This window comes from Ambystoma mexicanum, chromosome 5q, assembly GCF_040938575.1.
Source record: "Ambystoma mexicanum isolate Mex_15411 chromosome 5q, UKY_AmexF1_1, whole genome shotgun sequence".
In the NCBI taxonomy this organism is placed as follows: Eukaryota; Metazoa; Chordata; class Amphibia; order Caudata; family Ambystomatidae; genus Ambystoma; species Ambystoma mexicanum.
Window position 1 is genome coordinate 456,559,503 of NC_090933.1, and position 22,913 is coordinate 456,582,415.

Here is a 22,913-nt window from a genome sequence, read left to right on the forward strand (position 1 = left end):
TCGAATGTGATTGATTGTGGGGAAAACCTGGTTGATCATACATCATTTACAAAAATTGTTGGCTTGAAATGTGGTGTTTAAGGCACAGCAAACCTCAGAACAGACCTCTACGTAATCATGGTATTTGATTATCTGCTTAGGCTCAAACCACAACAAAGACAAAGCAGGGAGCATGGAGTTGAATACAACTTTCGAGCTATTATGCAAATGGTATGAGAAGAATACACGTTCAGTTAGAACATCCATTAGTTACACAGGGAAACACAGATGGGTGAGGCTGTTGTTTCTTGTGTTTCATAACCCCATACTGAAAGAGACAGCTGCACTTTGGTATCCAATCAAAATCCCAATTTCCTGAATGGGTAAATGGCCACTGCTGTATGCTAGATCTGCAGAGTGCATGGACTCTTAGACAGTCTCTGGGGCAGAGCATCCTGTGTGCAAACTTGATACTGGTGAGGTCTGACACTACTTGGTTCAATTAGCTTTAAACTGACTAACAGACTTTGATCTAAAGCCTGATATGGGAATGCAGTTTTCAACAGATAACATTGATTCTTATGTTTGGGGTTAATCCAATTGTACTGGTTCCACACACATCATCTTAAAATCAATGAATGTGGTTAGTTGCTACTGTAGACAGTTTTACTTTAATTACCTAAAACATAGACATTTTTTGGATAACTCGATGTGAAGATTCTGTCCATTCAAGTTATCAAGTGTTTCCTGTTTGATTATGATTTCTATCCCCTACAATGAGTTGTGCTTTGTGCTTTGGCCACTGTACCACAGCTCTTCTAAGTGAGTGAAAGACACTGAGGGAAACCAAAGTATGATTAAATGTATGATTAAATGTTAAGGAATTCCTAGGGCACTGAACACAGTTGCCGGAGAAATGTGTTCTTTCATTCTGCTAAGAACAATGTTAAGGAATATTATTTTGCAGCTCCATGATAGGCAGCATTTATTATTAATAATCAATTATTGTCCAGTCAATTGTATCACAAATCCGAACTTTGATTCACATCTTTATTGTTAATGTATTACATGCACATTCTTGGCATTCAAATACTACCAGGTACATATTTATTCTAATTCACAAGCTTTCACTATTTTAAATATCTAAAATCAATATAACTGTTTGAACAATTGTTTGGCTACAAACTTCTGTATGGAAATATTGGATGTGAAATTGTACACTTCAATCAGCCATAGTCGTTTTTAGTTTGTTATTTTCTCTAGTACAAACTTACAAGGATATTCATTGCATCTTAAAGGTCTTATTATAAACAACCATATTATGATGTTTAAGATTTTTTTTGCCTTTTTGGACTGCAAGTTCAATTCTATTTGCGATTTGAGATGCTTGGGCTGACAAGAAGCAAATGGCCGATTTAACAAAACATGTCTTTATATACACAGGTTTTTCGCTCAACACAGGGAGCAGTCCACAGATGCTGGTTATCAGGGCAGTGCTGTCAGGTGAGAACATCTCCAGTCAAATCACTTGGAGTCAATACACTTCTAACTGTGGAGAAAGGCAGAATCCCCTGAAAGACACATGCAAGGGTTCCAAGCTTCCTGTCCCAGCAATGGCGTCTTATCTCTGTGCCCTCTGTGGAGAGACTGTTGGGAAGCAAAATGATGCAGCATGAGCAAATTCCACTGGTCAGGAGCTCCCAAGCTGCAGAGGGGACACAAAGTCAAGCTGAGGGTAATTAAATCCTACTGTCTTTCAATTTATCCCCAGAGTGACTGTGGCCTGATTTGGCAAGAGCTGAGCAGGAATCAACTATCTTATGTCTTTTGCGATAAATAAAATAATTGTTTATTCTTTGAAATTCACAGATCATTGAAGGGCCCCGATTTGGTGGAAGGCTTGTTGTCAGTAGAGAAGAAAACGTACCCACCCGCAAACAGTCATGTTTCAATTCACTCTGTGGCCCCATCTCGAGCTCTTTGTTTAGGAAGCATACATAACAGGGCTGGGGCACCTTTCCCATCTGCCACCTCGAATGGGGAGGGGACGGATTGTTAGAACTGATATAATATTGTTTCGTCCTCATTGTATATGTTGGCCTATGCCTAGTCGCTTTGCGAGGAAATCCGTATTACAAGGTCGTGACCTCAAATGAATCAAACCTTCATTTTAGGTTAAAGCCGCCATTTTAGTTTATTGTATAAAGTCACCCTGTAGTCTAAAATGTCCGTCTCGTGTGCTCTTGTTCTTGCCTTAACCTCTTCAACCTCTGTAGGAGAGTTAATGTCCAACCTGCCTTTAGGCTATATGTTAAGGTCATGTAGACCTTGTCCTTTGTTGACCTCGGGATCAGGGGATTACTTGAATCGGCATTGTTAACTTACAAGTATACAAGAACAATAACGCTATCCAAATATGACATGCAAAACATTTGTTTGATCTGTATTAAAGCAATGTGTAAAGAGTGTAATGTTAAACTAGAGAATAATAATATTTGTTAGTGAATGTATTGAAAAGTAAACCGCATGCACGAGATATGTAAATTAGGAACGAACCTGGCGCGACCCAAGCCCAGTACATGATTAACTTGCAGGAGGCTGGACATCATTATAATAAACTGTATAAATATGCTGATGTCCAGCTAGCAAATCCTGCTCACTGCTCACATTGAACCCTGCTGGTGGTCTCTGTGATGTATTGATGGCCAAATAACTATTTGTGTACTTTGTGTTATAACTGTTCAGTTTTGTAATAAAGATTCTGGGAATCTTTGCAAGCCCGTGTCGGTGTATTTTCCTTTGCATGGTGTAAAAGCCTTAATATTGTATTTTTCTGATTCCACAGGATGGGGTTTAATGACATATTGGCTGTTTGGGGGATCCCTTAGCTCCCTCGGCCGGTGATGACATTCAGACTGAGGAAGGAGGAAGGCATACTAATTTAAAAATACTTTCCTGGAATGTGGCCAGAGTCAACCGGTTATAGCAAGACTCTGGGTGCGTTTTATTCATTGTTACCAATTAGTATGTCTCCAAGAAACATGGGCAACTGAACCTCTTGTGGTGCAGCGGTTCAGCTCCTGCAGCATAAACGAGTCTAAAGGCCAGAAAGGTAGGCCCAAAGGAGGACTGACTATTCTCGGACCTGATTTTGATGTGCTGTCTGATATCATTCCCACTGGGACTGGGGAACTTATGTGTTCAAAACTGACCAGCGGTAATGGGGCATGTTTGCTGGCATTTAACATCTATAACAGAGTTGGCAGCAATGATCATCTAGCAGGCCTGAAGGCTATGAGTCAACAGGTAAAGGGGTTATCACCCAGTGAACCCCCTATAGAACTGGTAGTGGGGGATTTTAATGTTCCGTATGAGCCTGTGGAAGCTCTCAATGGCCTTAGGGATGATCAAGATGTATCATATGGGATTACATTATTAGAGACCAATAGACTGGCTAGATCCCATCTGTCTGCTGTTGAAGTAGCTATGAAAATGTTTGGGCTTGGCTTCAGATCATGCATTGGGAGAATGTTACCCGATAAGCCGGGGAACTTGACCTTTGTAAGTCATCAGGGAAGCTCTGGTATTGACTACATCCCAATCTGTATGCTAGATTGGCCTAGCATTGAAAGAATGAAGGTGATTGCACACAGTGCGAGCACTCACTACCCATTGTGCTGCACTGTCTCTCTGGATAAACTTGGGAGAAATAACCAGCGGGGCTTGAGAGTTGGGAATCCTAATATGGTCTCAGGTTTGGCTAAGAGGGCCATAAAGTGGACTTCTCCTGATCTCCACTCAATGAAACTTAGAATTTATGACCATATAATTGAGCATATTGAGGGGATATGCTCGAACCATGAAACACTCAGCAATGTTGAAGATCTGCACATGAGTATGACAAAGGCCTTGCATCCTTTCTTCACCAAACGAACTGGGAATGTGAAAATATACAGGGACTGGACCCCCAGGGGACATTTGATAAGGACTGTACAACAGCTAAGAATGAACTTGCAAAATATCTATAAAAAAAAGGGAACACAGATTGACAGACTACATCTAAGAAACTTGAGGGCTGCCTACAAGGCAGTGCAGGAAAAGAAAACGTTTGAATTTAATAAGACAAAATGGACTGATCTCCTAACCTGTTGTAGAAATGGAGATCAGATCAACTCCTGGAGATCTATAGCGGGGGAAGACAATGGAGGTCATTCCGCCCTTGGAGATAGCCATGCCACTATTTGTGGCATGGCTACCCCCATTCCGGGTACTGGGTCCGTGTTCCTGGAATGGGGAAATACCGGGCCATTCCGACCTTGGAGGGCCCGGTATTTCCCCAATCCAGGAACCCATCCCCATTCCCATTCAAGCCCCCATAGGGCTCAATGGAAATGGGGAGCATGCTAAGAACGGGTCCGCTAAGAACGGGCCCGCTGTTAGCATGCTGGACCGCTCGCGGGACGCGCTAAGGACGCCTGGTTTTACCAGGCGTCCTTAGCGGGTCCCGCGAGCTGAACTAGTAATGAGGTGGTAGGGGGTTAACAGGGCCGGTAGAGCTGCCGGCCCTATTAACCCCCTACCACCAATTTCATAATGACCACAATATTGCAGGTAACCGGTTGATATGTTCTATTCCTCAATTTGCTTGGCTTCAGTATTTTGGTACATTGTATGAAGTTGGCCATGTAGATATTACTGGGCGAGATAAAGCTGTTTTGACCTACTTCTCAATAAAGGAAGTGAAGGAGGCACTGGAGAGTCTATGTGGAGGTAAAGCCTTGGGTCCAGATGGGCTGCCGATCGATTTGTTTATGGAAGAGCCCGATGTGTGGGCACCTGTTTTGAAGTGGGTGTTTGATTGTATTGCCATAACAGGGAAAGTGCCGCAATCTTGGCATAGTGCAATAATAGGATCTATAAAAAGGGGGACCATAAGCTGCCATGTAAATACAGACTGATATCTTTACTTGATGCCCCAGGTAAAGTTTAAGCGAAAGTATTAAACACAGCTCCAAAAATGGTCCTCCGAGAATGGCTTTTTGAATCACCTTCAAGCAGGGTTCCTCCCAGGTATTAGCACCTTCGATCAGTGCAAACACTTGAATGGCATAATTTCTAAGTAGGCAATGGCAAAAAAACTCAGGGTTTACACCATTTTTTGTGGGCTTACGAACAGCATTTGATAGCGTGTGTCGTATCAAGCTATGGCATGTTCTGAGAGAAAAAGAAATACCCATGGCTCTTCTACAAAACATTAAAGCTCTATATAGTTACAACAGGGCAGCTGTGAGGTGGGGATGGACGGTGAGATTACAGACTACTTTGCTGTAGAGAAGGGGGTTCGGCAGGGCTGTGTGCTGGCCCCCATCTTTTTTTGTTTAAACATCAACATCATCTTAGAGGCACTGCTGGGGGCATGTCTTAACCCTCCAAGGTTGGGAGGGGACAGATTCCCAGTTTGCTTCTATGCTGACGGTGCACTTCTCTTAACCATAAGCCCGATGGGGCTAAAACATAACTTACATTTTTTATGCAGATGTGCCAAGAATCGTCTATGTCATTTAACCTTGAGAAGACCAAGGAGATGGACTTTGGTAGGAGGAGCCAGAAGAAAATCAAACTAACCATCTCTGTAGGTGATTATGTGATAGAGCAGGTGCACCATTACAACTATTGGGGGTTAGATTTGCCGAGGATCTCACATGGGCAGCTGATCTTGTTCAGGCTGCAGCTACCCAGGATGGGAAGGGGCACAGTTACCCCTGCTATCAAACTGTATCAAGAGCAGGGGAGGCCTGCAGCCTTGTATGGAGCAGACATCCGGAGCCACTGCTTCTCAGAGGAGTTGAGTCTGGTGGACAATGGCTTCATAATGAGCCTTCTTATGCAATCCAAGGGAGCACCTATGGCAATTTTAAGGTGCGAGTGTGCCCTAAAACCCATTGGTGAAGTCATAGCCGTGAAGCCACTGATGTGTTGGGTAAGGCGCTGGAGTACTCCAGAACTTGCTAAGTATTGTGAAGCAATGACAAACTTGAGAGGCACAGCGGGTTCAAGCTCGATGCCTTGACTGCGATTTTTCAAGAGTGGCTTAGAGAAATTGTCTATGGGGCTTATCTGGACAAGCCCAGAGATTTTAACCCAGAGGGCTGGGCTGAGGAGTAAGTACCACAATGCCATACTTAATCAGATGAGAATTTCATGTGAGGCCTTAAGTACTGGGGCTCCCTACATAATGTTGAAACAGGACTATGGCTTTGAACCATATCTTTATTTGGTCGCTCCAGCTTATGCCCGGTGCTTATATATCCAATTACACACCAACACTCTTAAACTGGCGAGCTATACGGCAGGGTGGTCTTCTACACCGGATTTGGGCTGTAAGGTTTGTGGAAACCCTGAAGAGTCTATCATTATTTTTTTACGATTCTGTCCAGGGTTTGTACGGCTGAGAACATGTTATCTGCTCCTGGTACTAAGCGTAAAGTGTGTCAGATCATCTACTGATGCTGCAACCCTGTGTAAGAACTCAGCAGACATGAATTTGGTTTACTATATTGCTAAATGTGTACACAGAGCTTGGCTGCATAGTGCTAAATATTGAATATTGACTATACAATGTGACTGGGTGGTGAACATCTTTGTTCTGGTAATTGATGAACCTTATATTCTTCTGTATCATGGCTTTTATTAATTGCAATTTTATTCATTTTGATAACTGTGAATCAATGAATTTGTATATGATGACATGTATGTGATCATTGTTATGTTTTTATGGCTTTTTGCCAAATAAAGTTATGTTCAACACACATTAAGTTAATCAATCTCTCGAGTCCAGTATAGCAATGTAGAAGAATGTTTCTAACGATTATGGTGAGGTGTTTGGAATGGAATACTATTGAGTCCATACTCCCAATTCCAGTGCTGAAGTCCACAATTCCACGGAGTAGTACAAGAAAAGAAAACAAAGCCTAATTAGCTCATTCTGAAAATAATGTCTGGCATAGTATTCAGTTTTTAGATGAAGTCTGCATGGTGCCAGAGTTTCTCCAGTTATTTTGGCCCCCTCTGTGTTTGCCTTGGATCGGAACCGCATCATCAGCACTTTGCGTGATGACGTGCTTCTGGTCATTCGAGGTATGTGCATATCCCCCATCTTGGATGGGGAAAGATGTGATCACTGAGTCTTAGTGACAGCCCCATATCACTGGCTCTAATAGTGCTTCCACAGTTACCCACACAAGATCACTGTCCATTTACTGATTTTAAGTAAGGGCATCACCAAGAGGTGGTGCACTGCAAATTTGAAAGAAAAGGGAATACCCCTTGGAAATCATAGTGTCATTTAAATATTTATTTTTAACGTGACAACATGACTACAAGGCATCAGTATGATGTTGAAGAGTATGCAATGATGAATCAAGTTTCCAGTTCTGCTTTTTTTGGTGTACTCTTTAAACGTGAAGCATATATTATTCGTTTTCCAATGTCTTTACTGGCAGCGCTGCAATGAATATCATGACTCTTATTTAACAATCAATAGATTGCATGTACAGAAAATGTAAGAAAGATCTGTTGCATTTGTATAACGTTATTCAAGCCCGTGCCTGTTATATTGCTTAATGATTTACAGAATTAAAAATGAGAATGTTCACGAATGACAGCAAGGCGCGTTTTGGCCAGCTTTGGATGCAAATAATAGGCATATCATAATTTACAAAAAAAGAAGCGTTGTGGCAGCCTTATTGGAGTTTGAATTTGCTGTAAATTGGAGTGGACCAGCATTGACTAATAGTAATTAGAGGTGCATAGCCAAAAGTTATAAAATAGCATCGGATGGACAATCACTCTTGAGAACTTCACACTTCTGGAGTATAGAGTAAAGTTCTCCAGCTTTAATTGCAGCGTCAAAACAGACTTTTTTCAGATATAAATTGTGTATTCACTAACTAGAATTCAAAATGACTGCATACTAGAGCGCATAACCAGGTCGTGTTTTGGTTAAATCTTTGGCTATTTATTTTTCATTATGTCTCCCCTAGAGATGAACATCTTTTGGAAGGACATTCTACTAGCCCTTTCTCATTTCTCTTAGCCTCCTCCAAAAGATACGATGTTCAGTTATTTATATGAACCTTGTTTTAACAGTTATAAAAGCATGGTCAATCGGAAATTATAGGATAATATCCCATCACTTTTTTGGTTAGAGTTCCCACATATCAGATTCACAGTTATGGGTGAGTGTGGGGTATTTGTACTGGCTTTGTGGTCCTGGGAGCTATACCATAGGGTGGATAGCCTGGCTGCCATTAGACCATTTTGGTGGCATTGGCTACAGTAATTAAAGAAAGAAAATAAACTTTTGACATAATATGATACATACAACGTCTTTGATTGGTCCCTTATTCTCACACTCCTTCCTTCCCCTTCAGTCTTTTAACACAGCTTAACAGCGTTATGGGCTACATAAAGAACCGACATCATAACAGTATGCACCTCCATTCTCTGTCTCAGTGAATGCCGTTCCTGCTCCTCCCCTCGATGTGTTGAACTGGGTGACTTTAGGGCAAATTGACAGTTAAACATCCTCACTTTAGCAGCACAAAATGGCTTCCTAATTTCACTCTTGAAGGATAGAACACAGAACCTTGACATGACATGCTTAGCCTCTTCTGTAGGCTTTTAGGCAAATGCTGCATTTGAGATGTGGCCCTGTGTGTGTGTGTGTGTGTGTGTGGAAGGGAGGACGTGGGAGTGCCAAAGGAGTGAGCGGAGAGGGAGGGTATTTTAATATCTGTCTGCTTCCTCAATCCAGCAATGCACAGCATACTATATGCTCCCCTTGGACCTCTGGAAACCCGTCAAAGGAAAAAAGGAATTTGGAAACAATGTTGAATGCATGAACTGCAATACACGTTTCCTTACTGCAGAAAAATGTGTGCTTCCACATGTCTTTAGTGCGTAATCCAGTCTTGGGTTTTAATGGATTTTTCTCAACACATCTACTACCCAAACCCAACTTTAATCCTGCTTCTGGCAAATGCTGTAAGTCTGGGTCAGCTTTTCAGTAAACACGTTTGTATTGCGAAAGATATAAATGTAAACACACGTCGTGCTTGCAAATGGATTTCAAACGTTATAATCTAAACGTATTACCATTTGTCTAGCACGTGGCCCCATTTCGGAGGAAATTCATCTGTGTTTCTAAACCCATTCTCTCACTTTTGGCCCTGAGGACTCTTATGGGACTATGCACTCACACCTGGTTAACGAACTAGGCCACTGCAGCTCATGCAATGGGGTTTGAAATTGGTAGTTTGCATGCAGATATTCACAGAAGAGCTCAGCAACCCTTACAATGTGCCCAGTCTCTACAACCACATAGGAATCCTCAAAGGTTTCAGGCATGGCACAATGGCTGCTCTGGCAGAAGCCTCAGGGCTGTATTTTCAGCATGGAACCTTAACTGGAAGTGTCCTTACTATTGAATTGGCAATTTGGGGCCCAGGAGCCTGACAGTGCTGTTATTGGTCACACTGATACATAGCTGGCTTGAAGTCAAAATTATTCCCTCCCCACTCCTTGATGCTGTGAGGTAGTCTTACTGTGACTACACAGAACAGTTACTTTCCATTTAGGGCCTGACATAACATATTTACTTTAGCAACTTTCTCTATCATACTCCCTTGCATTTCCAACACCATTCACCTCTCACATGTCCTGCTTTAGGAATAAGTCACCAGCTGGTTTGGCTTTGCAGCCCCATTAACATTTGGGAATGCTGCAGTGTCATAAATAGACAAGCATGCTCTCAAGCTTCTCACACATGAAACACTACTCAATCTCTATTTAACAATACTACTAAACTGTATGGGGACGTCAGTGCCTTTATTAGATCAAAACATACTCTGCTGTGTCACCTCTCCCAAGAAGATACTCCTTGTAATATGAGTGATCACACATCCATACCAAAGCAAGCATTTGCCCCTGCCAAACTCCCTTTCAGTGTCTGAAAACTCCTTGCCCACTTTCCCTGCCTCTTGCATTGCTCTTGTGCATGCTAGTCCTCCCATCAGAGGAGGTTCTGATGATCACTGACTATGGCACAATATACCTTGGTGTTTTTAAGCTACTATGGTGATGTGGCACTATGGTGATTTGCCATTAGTATGGTGATTTGGCACAGTTCCAAAGCAGAGTAACAGAAAATAACACACACAAACAATCTGGTTATTGTTTTTCCAGATTTCACAGCACCACCTATTAACCACATCTTCCCTTTACTTCCCGCCAAAGAGAACACATATTATTTGTCATACAAGCTGGAACAAATGGAGATTGTGCAAATAGTAGAGGTTCATGGTACAAATTATAATAACATAGAATAACATAGAATAGCATAACCTTTGTACCTTGCAGCAATACTTACAAAACAGAGTAATAACTAAAGTGCTGCTGTCCATACATCACACAGATTGCTTAAATGTTTAAACGGCAGGACGCACTATGTGCCCTAGGTGCGAATGGATAAGAATAATTTGATTAAGCTGCTCCCGCCCCTTACTTTCGGGGCTGGCAAGTGGATCTATGCCTTTGAACAACAGAAAGCAGGCATTCCCGTGGACGTGGGAGATATGAAAAGTATGCGTGTTGTGATTGTGGGGGATCAAACAGGAGATGTGTAGCTCAAAGCAGGGTATCCAGGAGTTAAGCTAGACGCTGATGCATGTGATGGCTCACCCTTTAAAAATATCAGTGCACAGGTGTGGGACAGGCTGAAGCAAACATATCCCAAAACACCAGACCCACTGAAGCAAACGTATTCCAAAACACCAGACCTGCACTCTATTATTCAGTATACCGTGGGGATGATGAAGTCCCATCACAATACATTATTAAGGTTCAGGAGATGTGGTGTGCAGAGACAGGGGATTAGGGGGACCGCTCAGTTCCTCTTCTTTATTTTGCTATTAAAAGGGGTTTACCCAAGGAAGTTAAGAAGGCACTTGACAAAATAGTGGGCTTTGAAGCAAAAGGGTGGGCTGAGATTCAAGCTATAAAAATACACCATTGCAAGAGAATAAAGGAGCAGGAAAATGAAACGACCCATAGGCTGTAGGTTGTTGAATTGAAAGTAGTACTGAAAAAGCTAGCAAAAATAGCAGTTGAAGTGGCAGCATCATCAAATGCGCAAACAAAGGTGGCAGAGCAGATCTCAGCAACTCCAGATGTGAGAATAGCATCATTGTGCTGCTACTCTATCTTACTTCCAAGGCTACAGGTGGTGGCTAATCTCTCAGAATCAGCAGCCCTGTGGATTGCCTCTTATTTGGAGAACAGAAGAAGCAGAGTCTGCTCGGCCACCGCTGAAGCTAGCCCACTTTCGGTTCTCTATGGGGTTCCACAAGCTTGTCCCCTTGTCTGTACAATCTGTTCATGGCCCCTTTCTTCTTTATGTTACCGGAGGAGGGGGTCGTGTTCTCTAATTATGCAGACGACACCCAATGTGTTATTAAGTTATCGGGACATCACAAAAAGGATGAGGCGGAGGTGAACAGAGTTTTTGCCCCCATTTAAAAATGGATGTTGAATAACTTCTTGGCTCTCAATTGCAGGAGTCTGATGATCTTCTATCTCTAAGCCTGTCCTCATCTGTGCTCTATGTCTTCTCTGTTGTCTGCGCCTTTATGCCCAAGGGTCAATAGTGCGCATAACAAATGAAATGTAATGTAATAATGTAATGTAATGTAATTTTGGCCAAGAGGAGGACAAGGACAGTGGGGGGGACTCAGTACCCCTACCCGGGGTGGCAGCCCAGGAGATCAGCATTGAGGAAGGGGCGGGTTCAGAGGGGAAAGAGGAGGATTCAGAGGTATGGGACGTCAGGGAGCAGGTCGGAGCTGTGTGAAGTGGGGACATTTTGCAAGGGACAAGCTTGTCCCCTTGTCTGTACAATCTGTTCATGGCCCCTTTCTTCTTTATGTTACCGGAGGAGGGGGTCGTGTTCTCTAATTATGCAGACGACACCCAATGTGTTATTAAGTTATCGGGACATCACAAAAAGGATGAGGCGGAGGTGAACAGAGTTTTTGCCCCCATTTAAAAATGGATGTTGAATAACTTCTTGGCTCTCAATCGCAGTAAGACTGAGCTGATGATAGTCGGCAGTCCTAAGGCGATCAGAAAGCTAAGTCAAGACTATAGCACCTTCAAATTGAGGGAGGACATTATTACTCCCTTATCTAAAACAAACATTTTGGGTGTAATTCTGGACTCGACATTATTCATAAAAGCTCATGCCTCATCAGTGGTGGCAGGGATAGTCTATTATATCAGACTTTTGTCTCATCTGAGGCCTATGATTTCGCAGGAAAGCGCTGAGACCATAGCCAGGGCAATTACAGGAGCAGAATTGGACTATTGTTGCAGCCTCCTGCTGGGCATTAACCAAAGAGAGCTGCACAGATTGCAGGTAGCCCAGAGTTGGGCGGTCAGAGTTGTTCTTAGACTTCCAAGGCATAGTCATGTAACTGGGGCCAGACGCTCATCACACTGGCTACCGATTGAAGCCAGGATTAATTTTAGAGTTTTGGTTATAGTCTTCAAATGCCAGTCTCAAGTAATGACTGAGTATCTACAACAATACATAATCTCAAAGAGTAATGTTAGATCTCTTAGATTTGATCTCTCTAATCAAATCATAGAGCCAAGATGTAAAACTACGAAGGCGGAAAAGGGAGCATTCAAGGTGAAGGCTGTGGAACAATCTTCCTTTACGCTTCAGAAGTCACTCCTCTCTCGTATCTTTCAAAAAGGAATTGAAGACTTTCCTATTCGTCTGACCAATTGAATACAAGGATGCCTCCTTTGGTGAGGCTTCATACGTCAGGGGTTAGTGGAACAATTTTGTCGAGGAGTCTGATGATCTTCTATCTCTAAGCCTGTCCTCATCTGTGCTGTATGTCTTCTCTGTTGTCTGCGCCTTTATGCCCAAGGGTCAATAGTGCGCATAACAAATTAAATGTAATGTAATAATGTAATGTAATGTAATTTTGGCCAGGAGGAGGACAAGGACAGTGGGGGGGACTCAGTACCCCTACCCGGGGTGGCAGCCCAAGAGATCAGCATTGAGGAAGGGGCGGGTTCAGAGGGGAAAGAGGAGGATTCAGAGGTATGGGACGTCAGGGAGCAGGTCGGAGCTGTGTGAAGTGGGGACATTTTGCAAGGGAGTGTTGGAGCAGGCAGTGGGTGAGATGCAACTCATATAACAACTACTCCAAAGGAGTGTGGGAGCTCCTCTACTGAGAACAAACATGGGTCAAATACCCAGTTCTATGGAATTTCTTCCACTCAGGAGGGTCTAACACCACTTTTTAGCTAACTGCTCCCTTCATATAGGAGACATAGCCATTTGCATACCTGTCTGAAAGGAGAGGAGAGGCAGTGGTTTGCAGTATTGCCTTGGACCCAGACATGCTTGTGTATGGCAAAACAGTGCTTCTCGAGGCAGTGCCACAAAATGGTAAGGTTTTTTGGCGAGTGCCATCTGACTTCATTTTTGGCCTCTGATAACCCGTGAATTGGTGGCAGAAATGATACTGTCCCTGGATTTACAGGGCCAGACGGTGTCAGCTAAGAGGATTGTTTTAATTGGGATTGACTCAGAAGGGTGTGTCTCTTAGTGAAATAACTGATACAGACTTGTTTTAGGATCGACCAGGTGATGGTGAGATTGTGCTAGCAATTTCTATCCTTTGTGACATCATGGTGCAGTATCGAAAAGTGCAATGCCCCTTGATGGCTCTCGTAGCCCCGGCCCCTTCCCAGAGAAAGAGCAGGTCTGTGAAAGGCTTTGGAGATCAAATTCCCATGATGTGGGTCTCCTACAAGGAGTGACCCCAGTACGCATAACTCTCAAGCCAGGCACTGTGCTGTCCTGGGTGAGGGAGTATGCTTTCTCAAGAGAGGCAGAGGAGGGGATATGGGACACCAGCATTGCCTTGTTAAATCAGGTGATAATTGTACCATCCACCTCCCCATGCAGCATGGCTACATACCTGATAAAGAAGGAAAAATGGGGGTGCTGGGGAATGTTCAGGATTTGCAGCAAAAGCCACACACTCGGTCAATCACAATTTGTCATTTTAGACCAGATCCAGTTTACTCCTCAAATGTGAGGTGCAGATGTCATTAAATGTTTGTTACAGAGTGAGGCATACATGATCGATCTGTTCTCTGCACTGGACACAAATTAATACATTTGGAAATGGATTTGTCATGTTTTCTTTGAGTGAACAGTGAACCAAATATGTAACTACTCCATAATTATTGTTCTTTGTATTTGAAACTTGCATTCACAAAAAAAAAACATATTGAGGATTATTCTTACTATATTTTACAACTTTGCACGCATTTCCTGAAAATTAATTGTCAGGGATCAACATAATTTTTTGGAAGGTTTACACATCTAGAATGATGGGAAATAGGTAAAATCCATAGCAAAGTTGACCAAATGTATCTTTTGAAATTAGCTCTCTGTATTAGCCTTTAGAAGTGTTACATTTGATGTACATTTTGAAATCTTAAAGCTTTTCAAAGTAAATAATGTATTCCATCAAAGAAAAAACTCTTGAACTAAATCTTGAAATACAAGATGTTGCTTCCAATTAACCTTCTTTGAAATAAATTGAAATACCAATATGATGCCAACATGGGTTCTCCTATGGATTGGATGTGTTGATTTGTATAGGGACTGCCTTAGAACAGAAGTACATTTTGCAAATAGATAATTTTAGGTGCATAATTTACAACAAATGAGTATAGTACAAGTTTAAAGAAACTCGTACGATGTAGTTTCTATTAAACATCACTTTGGAGCCATATTTTCATGTTCTGGATTTTTACACATACTAAATCTCAAGAAAACAAGTATTCCATTATAGAAGGTACCAATATGAATAGCAAAAAAACTGCTACTACCAGTTGAAATTATTTTTTGCAGTCTAAACTTTTGTTTGTAATCCAAAATTATTTTAGAGCTAAATTCAACCTGATACACATATGCATTCACGTTCTACTATACTGTTTGATTTCATGTTGACACACCACCAATCTTGTCATCATACATATGTAGCTCATGTTCATTAGTGCTAAATGAATGTGTTGACAGGAGTGGCATTTGAGTACATTCTGATTTTCCCAAGTAAGTAATCCTGATCGAATTGAGCCCTTACCAAATAGGCTCATGACAGTTTTATCCACTATCCAGTACTATTTTATGTTTGAATTATCACACTTTTCTAGGAATCTATCATGTGACTGAACATGTGATTTATCTGACACCAAAGAGCATACTGTAATAAAAGCCAAAGAATTTTCGAAGCAAGTTATTTGACTCAGTTTAATACGAGACAAGTACACTATATGTTTTAGACAGCCACGTTTGCTTGAAGTATAATGCATTTTTCTTTTAGAAAAGTCTTTCCCCATACTTTGACTATGTTAGTTAGCTCAGCAAAACAGTATTTTTTGTTTATTTCACTTCGCAGTCATTAACATAAATATCTGTTAATGGAAGAACCATCTGTCAAAGGTTCTCATTTCAATTAGCTCAGTTGCTAAATAATGTATGAGCGCTGATTCAAAATCGAGTGGTGAGGTTACATTACCATTTTTATTAATTATATTTTAGACCAATATTACTATTTATGAAAATATGTATAATTCAGTGATTGGTTACGTTAGCAAAAATCAGGTTATCCATTTAGTTTGATGACCTCAAGTGTGAAACAATATTTTAAAAAGAACACAATTAAAGTATGTTGGATAAGGTGGTAGATATGTAATTACTTTTGTTTAAATATATTGGGCACACAATTGTGTACTTGTAAGTTGTTTTACTTTATCTTTGTAGAGTGACAGAACTATTTGTCCCCTGGAGAGGTGTTCTTCAAGACTAATATGTATTGAATTTAAATAATAATCCACACATTTTGTATATATATAGTATTACATTCCTAAGAATATCTGAAATCTGAATGTACTATCATCCATGTATCAGCTGAAATGTTTTAATATTAGAACATGTACTTTCCACTTACTTTAAAGGTGTTCAATTTGTATTCATAATAACAATAATTGTCATATGTTGTGGAATGTCATCCCTAGATGTGCCAAGAGGTTTGTACACGGATTAGTGCATGATAAATATGTTTTATACATTTCAAACGACTAACTATTTTAGCCAATCTTGTCTGAGATCCATTTCTTAACTCTCTTTGAATGGTACATTGATTTAATTAATTAAACAACCACATCAGCTGTTAAAATACCAGTACATGAATAATTCCTTGTGCAATCTTTCTGTTGAAGGTAGGCCTGCACTCAACCTCAGGTTGTTATTATTATATTGTTGTTATCTTGTGTGATGTGGGTTGTAAGTGTTAATCTCTGCAATGTCCGTATTTCTGTGTTTGAATAAAGACTTTTCTAAATAGTAAATGTAACAGCTATGATTTTAGGTGAAAGAATAACTCAAAATCGTACCACAAAAGAGCAGCCCTAAATTATAAAGGGCATTAGCATAATCTAATAAACTTGAAAACTCCTGCCAGTGACGGTGAAAACCTGGTTTGGGCAACAGGGAAAAAAAATGTCAATAAGTTCCTTTGGATGTTATTTCCTTACTGAAAAACAATGCTTTTGTTAATACAAGCGAGTGATGGATAGATATTTTATTTACAGAATTTAATATAAATTAATTAAGGAAACAAATTCACATTACAAATAAGACATGCTGATTAAATATAGAGTCATAAAAAACTGTTTTCGCTCAATAAGACCAATATAGAATCTGGATGGCCATACAGATATTCCCAAACACCACAATCCACTTATGGCTAAGACATTTTTATTTTTAACATGCTGGAGAAACAGGTCAGAAGAAGACAAAAAGGATTTCGAGTACAATATTTAAATGATCAGATCCAACACAGCCTGACATGTTTCAATCCCTTAACATTTTATGGGGATCTTCCTTGGGGTCAACACAAATTGTGCGGTGTACAACATATGGTGATTAGGTACCTAAAATATAATCAACCAAAAGAATATAGTTAATTATATGTAGCCAAGGATACCAACAACAAATTACAAATTCAATATAAAAGACAACAAATTGTCTCTTAGCAACCTACTACGTGTGGCGAATATCACTCAGACAGTACCAAAACATTTTATTTGGCAAAATTAGACAAAAGAGAAGCCTCAAATCTAGGCAGCCCACTTGGCTAGTAACAGAAGACAGAGAAACATTGAATGGAACTCACCTAACACAGGTAACATCTGAACTTGTGCATGGCATATGCCATAGGCACACCATATTGGCTGCAGCAGAGAAAAACATGTGTGTCAGCAAACAAATAGTACACAATAGCCTAACATGATTAGTAGAGGAAATGTAGTCGAGTAATAACACTTAGCTGGATTGATCAACAATGGTGTACTCAGTGCATCTGCATGTGAATGCTAGTGTGCAGTGAGTGGAGACATACAGATCTGTTTCTGCAAACAACACATAGTTAGGCAGTGGCCTAGCAATACTTACAAGACTGTGCCATGTCAGATCCATAAACCATTCATTGTGCATTGTCACAGTACAGCCACATGCTGGAAGAATGAACTTTGGAGATCGTAAATGTTATTTGTGCATAGTTGTGGAGACATAGATAAGAAATGACAATAGATGCTAAAATCAAAATGTCACTGTAGATTATTCTAGAAAACATTGTGTGGCACTAAATTAACATGATTTTAACATTGGATAAAATAAAATGTTTTGTCATATCATTGTTATATCACAGAGAATGTACATAATTAGATCGTTGTACCATGTTGAACAGGGTTACAATCCAACCCTTCAAACCCACACGAGATCTTCATTAAGGCAAACTATGTTAGAATGTGTTTTGAAAAGAAGTCTTTGTTCCTGCTGAAATAATTTTCTTTCAATTTCTCATCTTTCTGCCATGGATATCAATAACGACCATGGTAAACTTGCTCTCTGTATGACTCTTTTCCTTGATGTACACCTCTGATGTTTACAGATTCTGGTCTTCACCTTCCTCATTGGCATGCCAATTTACAATTTCTACAAGGACAAATAATGGCATGCACCATCTTACTAGAGTTATAATTTATGAGCTGTTTTTGTTTCCATAATGTTGATAACCCTTAATCAAATTGCAGGAAGAACACAGCTTTAATGTAATTACTTTAATTTGCTTATTTATTTAGTTTCATAAAAACTTTACAAAATATTCACTTTTACATAATATTACAACAGTTATGATCACAGTAGTTCAATATTTAAATCACACAATTCAAATGCAACTTAATTATTAAAATGTATAACAGATGTATAAAAGGTTTCATTTATTAATTCGTATTTCTTTTAAAAAGCTATAAATATTTAAAATATACTGGATACTACTTACTTAAGACCAATAATACTCATAGTTACGTACTTTAAAACAATAAAACATAGTAAAACAACATTTTAAAACAACAAGCCCTGGTTTTCAAATGAAGCAAACTTGCCTATTTTAGGCACCTCACAGTTTTCCCCCAAACTCTCCTCAGGTAATCTCTTTTTAATTGTATCCCACAACTGGTTCAGGGCAATACGGACTCTTTGATTATCTGTATTTAGGTAGTAACTCCAGAAATCGTCACTCTTAATCAAGTCCTATGCATGGACAAAATGACCTAAGATTGTCATATATTCAGTGTAATGTATTTAATGCAATTGGATTCCATGGATGCAGAAGTGACTTCAGATTGTTTACTGGGGTCCTTAGAGTAAGTTTGCATAGCCTGCCATATTTTCTTTTGTAAGTCATGATAGTGCCACTTTCTCTCGTTGTGGCAATCTGCAGTCTGGAGACTCTTTCCATAGGACATGTCGAAGGTTCATTTTCGCAGGGGTTAGTGACTGTCACCTTTTTGCACTTTGTTTAACCCTCAAAATTAAACTTGCATTCCAATATTATTGCTATTTTATACTATTCGGTAAATCAAGCAAGTAATTCATTTATATAAATATGATCCATGTTAACAGGCTGTGTTTGTGTTTCTTATGAAATAGAATTGTGAATTGACATTTTTAGATCTGGTAGGAAAATGTTTTGAACTTGTATTTAGGATTGCGGGCATTTTTATGAATTTGCAATTGCCAAAAGGAAAGCAAATACATCCCCTTTTGGAATAAGTCATATAAAAAGCCATAGAATGTGATAACCTGGACCTTTTTTTAAAACAAGCTGTCAGAGAATGTCATTGTAGAGAAACGTAACCTTCATTCTATGATTATCTCAGCTAGTGCGAATCCTAGTGAAGATAGATTTTGATATTTCTTAATGTAAATCACAGAAAATAGTCAGCTCAAACCCCGATTAATTGAAGGAAGGAAGCACTGAAAACATTGTTGCAGCTTCCATTGTTCTGTTGCTGTCTTCTGAAAAGTCTTCTTTATGCATACCACACCAGGGGAGGACAAAGGCTGCTAGTTTAGATAGTAAGAGCAGACCTGAAAGCCAGTCCAAAACATGTAGTACAATTAAATATATAAACGTCCTCAACTGCGACTACCTAGATGCAAAAAATATCTACCTGGTACGCAGGGTCACGAATGTTTGGATTTATCACCGGAGGCTGGTCTACTATTGATAGGTCCTAAAGTTAGTCACTTTACAAAGAAGAAGCTGCTGAATAAAACACATTTGAGCAGCAACCATTTGAACCCATGGAATATCCTGGTGGCAAGACGTTTGGGCTGGTTGTACCGTAAAGGGGTTTGTATTAAGGTTACCTTTAACAACCCTGCAAGGATTGCCTATTTGGTCAATTCAAATTTAGCTCCCTTTTTAACGGCCAGTAAAGTTGTTATGCTTCCCCCACAACATTTCTATCCACCTTAGTTGAGTCCAGTTGCACCAGGCAAGAGTAATTTCCACCCCACCCTAAGAACATTCCATTTTAAAGGGCACCTTTTACTTTTTTAGCTAATCACGCTGAACCTACTTTGTATGCCTGTGGAACGTGACGTTTTTGTAACAGCAACACAGGGGATATCTTCAATGGCCACATGAAAGTCCTATTGCCCCAGTCCAGGAGCAAAATGGGCATTCATAAGACTTCAGCAGGCAGCTTGGCTGCTTATATTGGTGTAGTTCCATAACTTCATTTAAAATCATTAATTCACAGTAAATGTTGGCAGTCATCGCTCCACATATTGATAGGTACCTAATCATATTGGGGACAGCCATCAAGAACAAAGGGGGAAGAAACCCAGGAGGATGTTATATATTCAGTGCTCTCCCCTTTGTTTACTGGGTATGGTATTCAGAAAATAGAACATACGCAAATTGCAAAGCCAGGCCCACGATAGGGAACATCTTGTATGCTGAGGAATCTTTTACTTCCTGAATTGCATTCTGCTGTATTCACTTTGGTGAATGCTTGTGGGAGTTGTATTCCACTAACCTCCGTGGGCGGGTATTTCAGTCACTAGGCTGTGGTTCATTTGAGTTTTTTTTGTTACTCCGAAAGACATGGCCTTGGCGATCATTCTACCACATTTAATTGTTGGACATGCAGCTGCTCTGATATTGTTACTACAAATTAATGTTTGCATAGGTGGGGACAGAGGACTACCAATGGTAGATTATTTTTTGACATGTAAGGTAGCTTCATGTTTAATAGCCACCGAGTACAGGTCTTTCCTAAATCACTTTTCTATATTGGAATCCTAATGACGATAAGAACTTAATGAGAAGGGGTGGGGCTAGTGCAAACATCCTACACTGCTCTAAGGAAAATCCCATGTGCTGTTGAGAGTACTGTGCATGCCAACCGTCAATCTATCATATGAAAAAATCATAGAGGATGTAATTTCTAGGGACCTTTCAAATAACAAGGGAACTATCTCTACAGAGGAAAGGCCGTCTGGAATAATAGGCATAGCCTGATGAACTATTTTTACTCAAAAGAGGAAAGAGGATGAAAACCTTTCAGCGGCAGAGGCGTAGCCAGGATTTTCTAACAAGTGGGTCCTGAAGCTAAAATATTTGGACCCACAGCAGTGACATTAACAACTGTAAATGCCCACACAGTGCAGGGGGGTGGGCAATTACAGTTGTTTTTTGGGCGTGGGGCTTGCCCGCTCAGTCCCTACCCTGTCTATGCCTCTGTTCAGTGTGTAGAATATGGGAGCATGAGAAGGGGCCTTGGGAGGAACTAAGTGAGGTGACAAGATCTTGTGACTTGTGCAGATTATGAGAGGTGGGAGTTTATGGCCCAATACAGCTGTTGAAACAAATGTGCACCCAGACAGTGGAGTGCTTCACTTTGCTACACTCTGCCGTGAGATGGTAGTTCTGAAACCAGTCCCTCCCAGCGACCAGATGGCTAAGAGTTTGACTTTGCCTGACTGCATTGCTACGTTTTTTTTTTTTTTACTTTTTACACTAAACAAGGCTGTTGTGGCCATCTGTTCTGCTATATTTAATCATGTGTGTTCTATCTGACTTGCATATGGCTTACATGGACATCTGGCGCCGCATTTGTGTCATTACATGAATCCTTTATCCTTGATGAAGTTAAAGGCCTACCTAGCCTCCTAGGAAAGTACACTCATTTTAGTTACCTTCGACAGATAGTGCAGGTCATTCTAGCTTTGCCAAACTTCTTGCTATACAGCTTAGTTAAGCTGTTGTCAAGGTGATCCCTACAAGACTCTTGGAGTGAGTTGAGCAAAATAATACTTTCACATCAATCCAGCTGGGTTTGGGACATTTTAACAGGGCCTCAATCGATGTTCCATCAAAGCAAAGTCATTATATATGAAAAATGAATATCTTTATGTTGCCTATATGGACTAATAACAGAGGTACGTTCACTGTATTTTTTGTAAAACTATTGGAAAAGTTCACAATGCATAGTTTAATTAAAAGTCCCAGTGCTGGCTTTTGTGGAAGACAACAAACTACCTGCGGTGTCTCCCCGCTCCCTGTGACGTTCATACAAACTATGCATGCACTTTTGGTTTGAAAATACAACTACCATCCAGAGGTAGAGAACTAGAAATGCCTGGATTGGCCTTGTGAAATATTTCGTGTATCTGGGCATGACATTCACATCAGCTTGAATTTATCAGACATATGTTAAGTAACATTCAGCCAAGGTTTTTCTGAGAGCCTCCAGAAATGAGTAAAATAAGTAGACCTATATGGCTGCAAATACATAAATAAATGACATCATCCTATATGGAAAATTGTATCGGGAAATGTCACTTTGCATATAGACCCTGGAATTACATATGCAGAATATACGTTGAGAGTACGTGCATTAGCACTTATTTAAATATTCTGAATAATCAAAAAATCGTTTAATGTACTGTGGGTCATATACATGTGAACACGGAACTTGTCAAAGTATGTTCTATCACTTCTCTTAATAATGCTCTTTAATAAACCGCTGATTAATCGGAATAAGGGCAGAACATTTGAGGTGTGAGTCTCACTGTGAATACGTGAAATAAAATAAATCAATTAATAGAATGTTTGATTTCTTTGTGGATCTTTCTGGACCAAAACACAATCTGGATTGAAACACACATTTAAATGTCTAGAGCTTGTTTTAATATTTTTAATATATATTAACATTATTGTTGTTACTGGTAACTGGAGGGGATATGAATCTGGGACTATATCTTGCCTTGTGTTTTTCTGAATTTAGTAGAGGCATGCAAGCCCATTATTTTATTCTGATGAATACTGCGTATCCTGTTTTTTGTAAAAGTGTGATACAGTCCCAAAACATGATAAACATATATACATTTTGACAATTCATGTTCAATGGCAGCACGATCATAATTC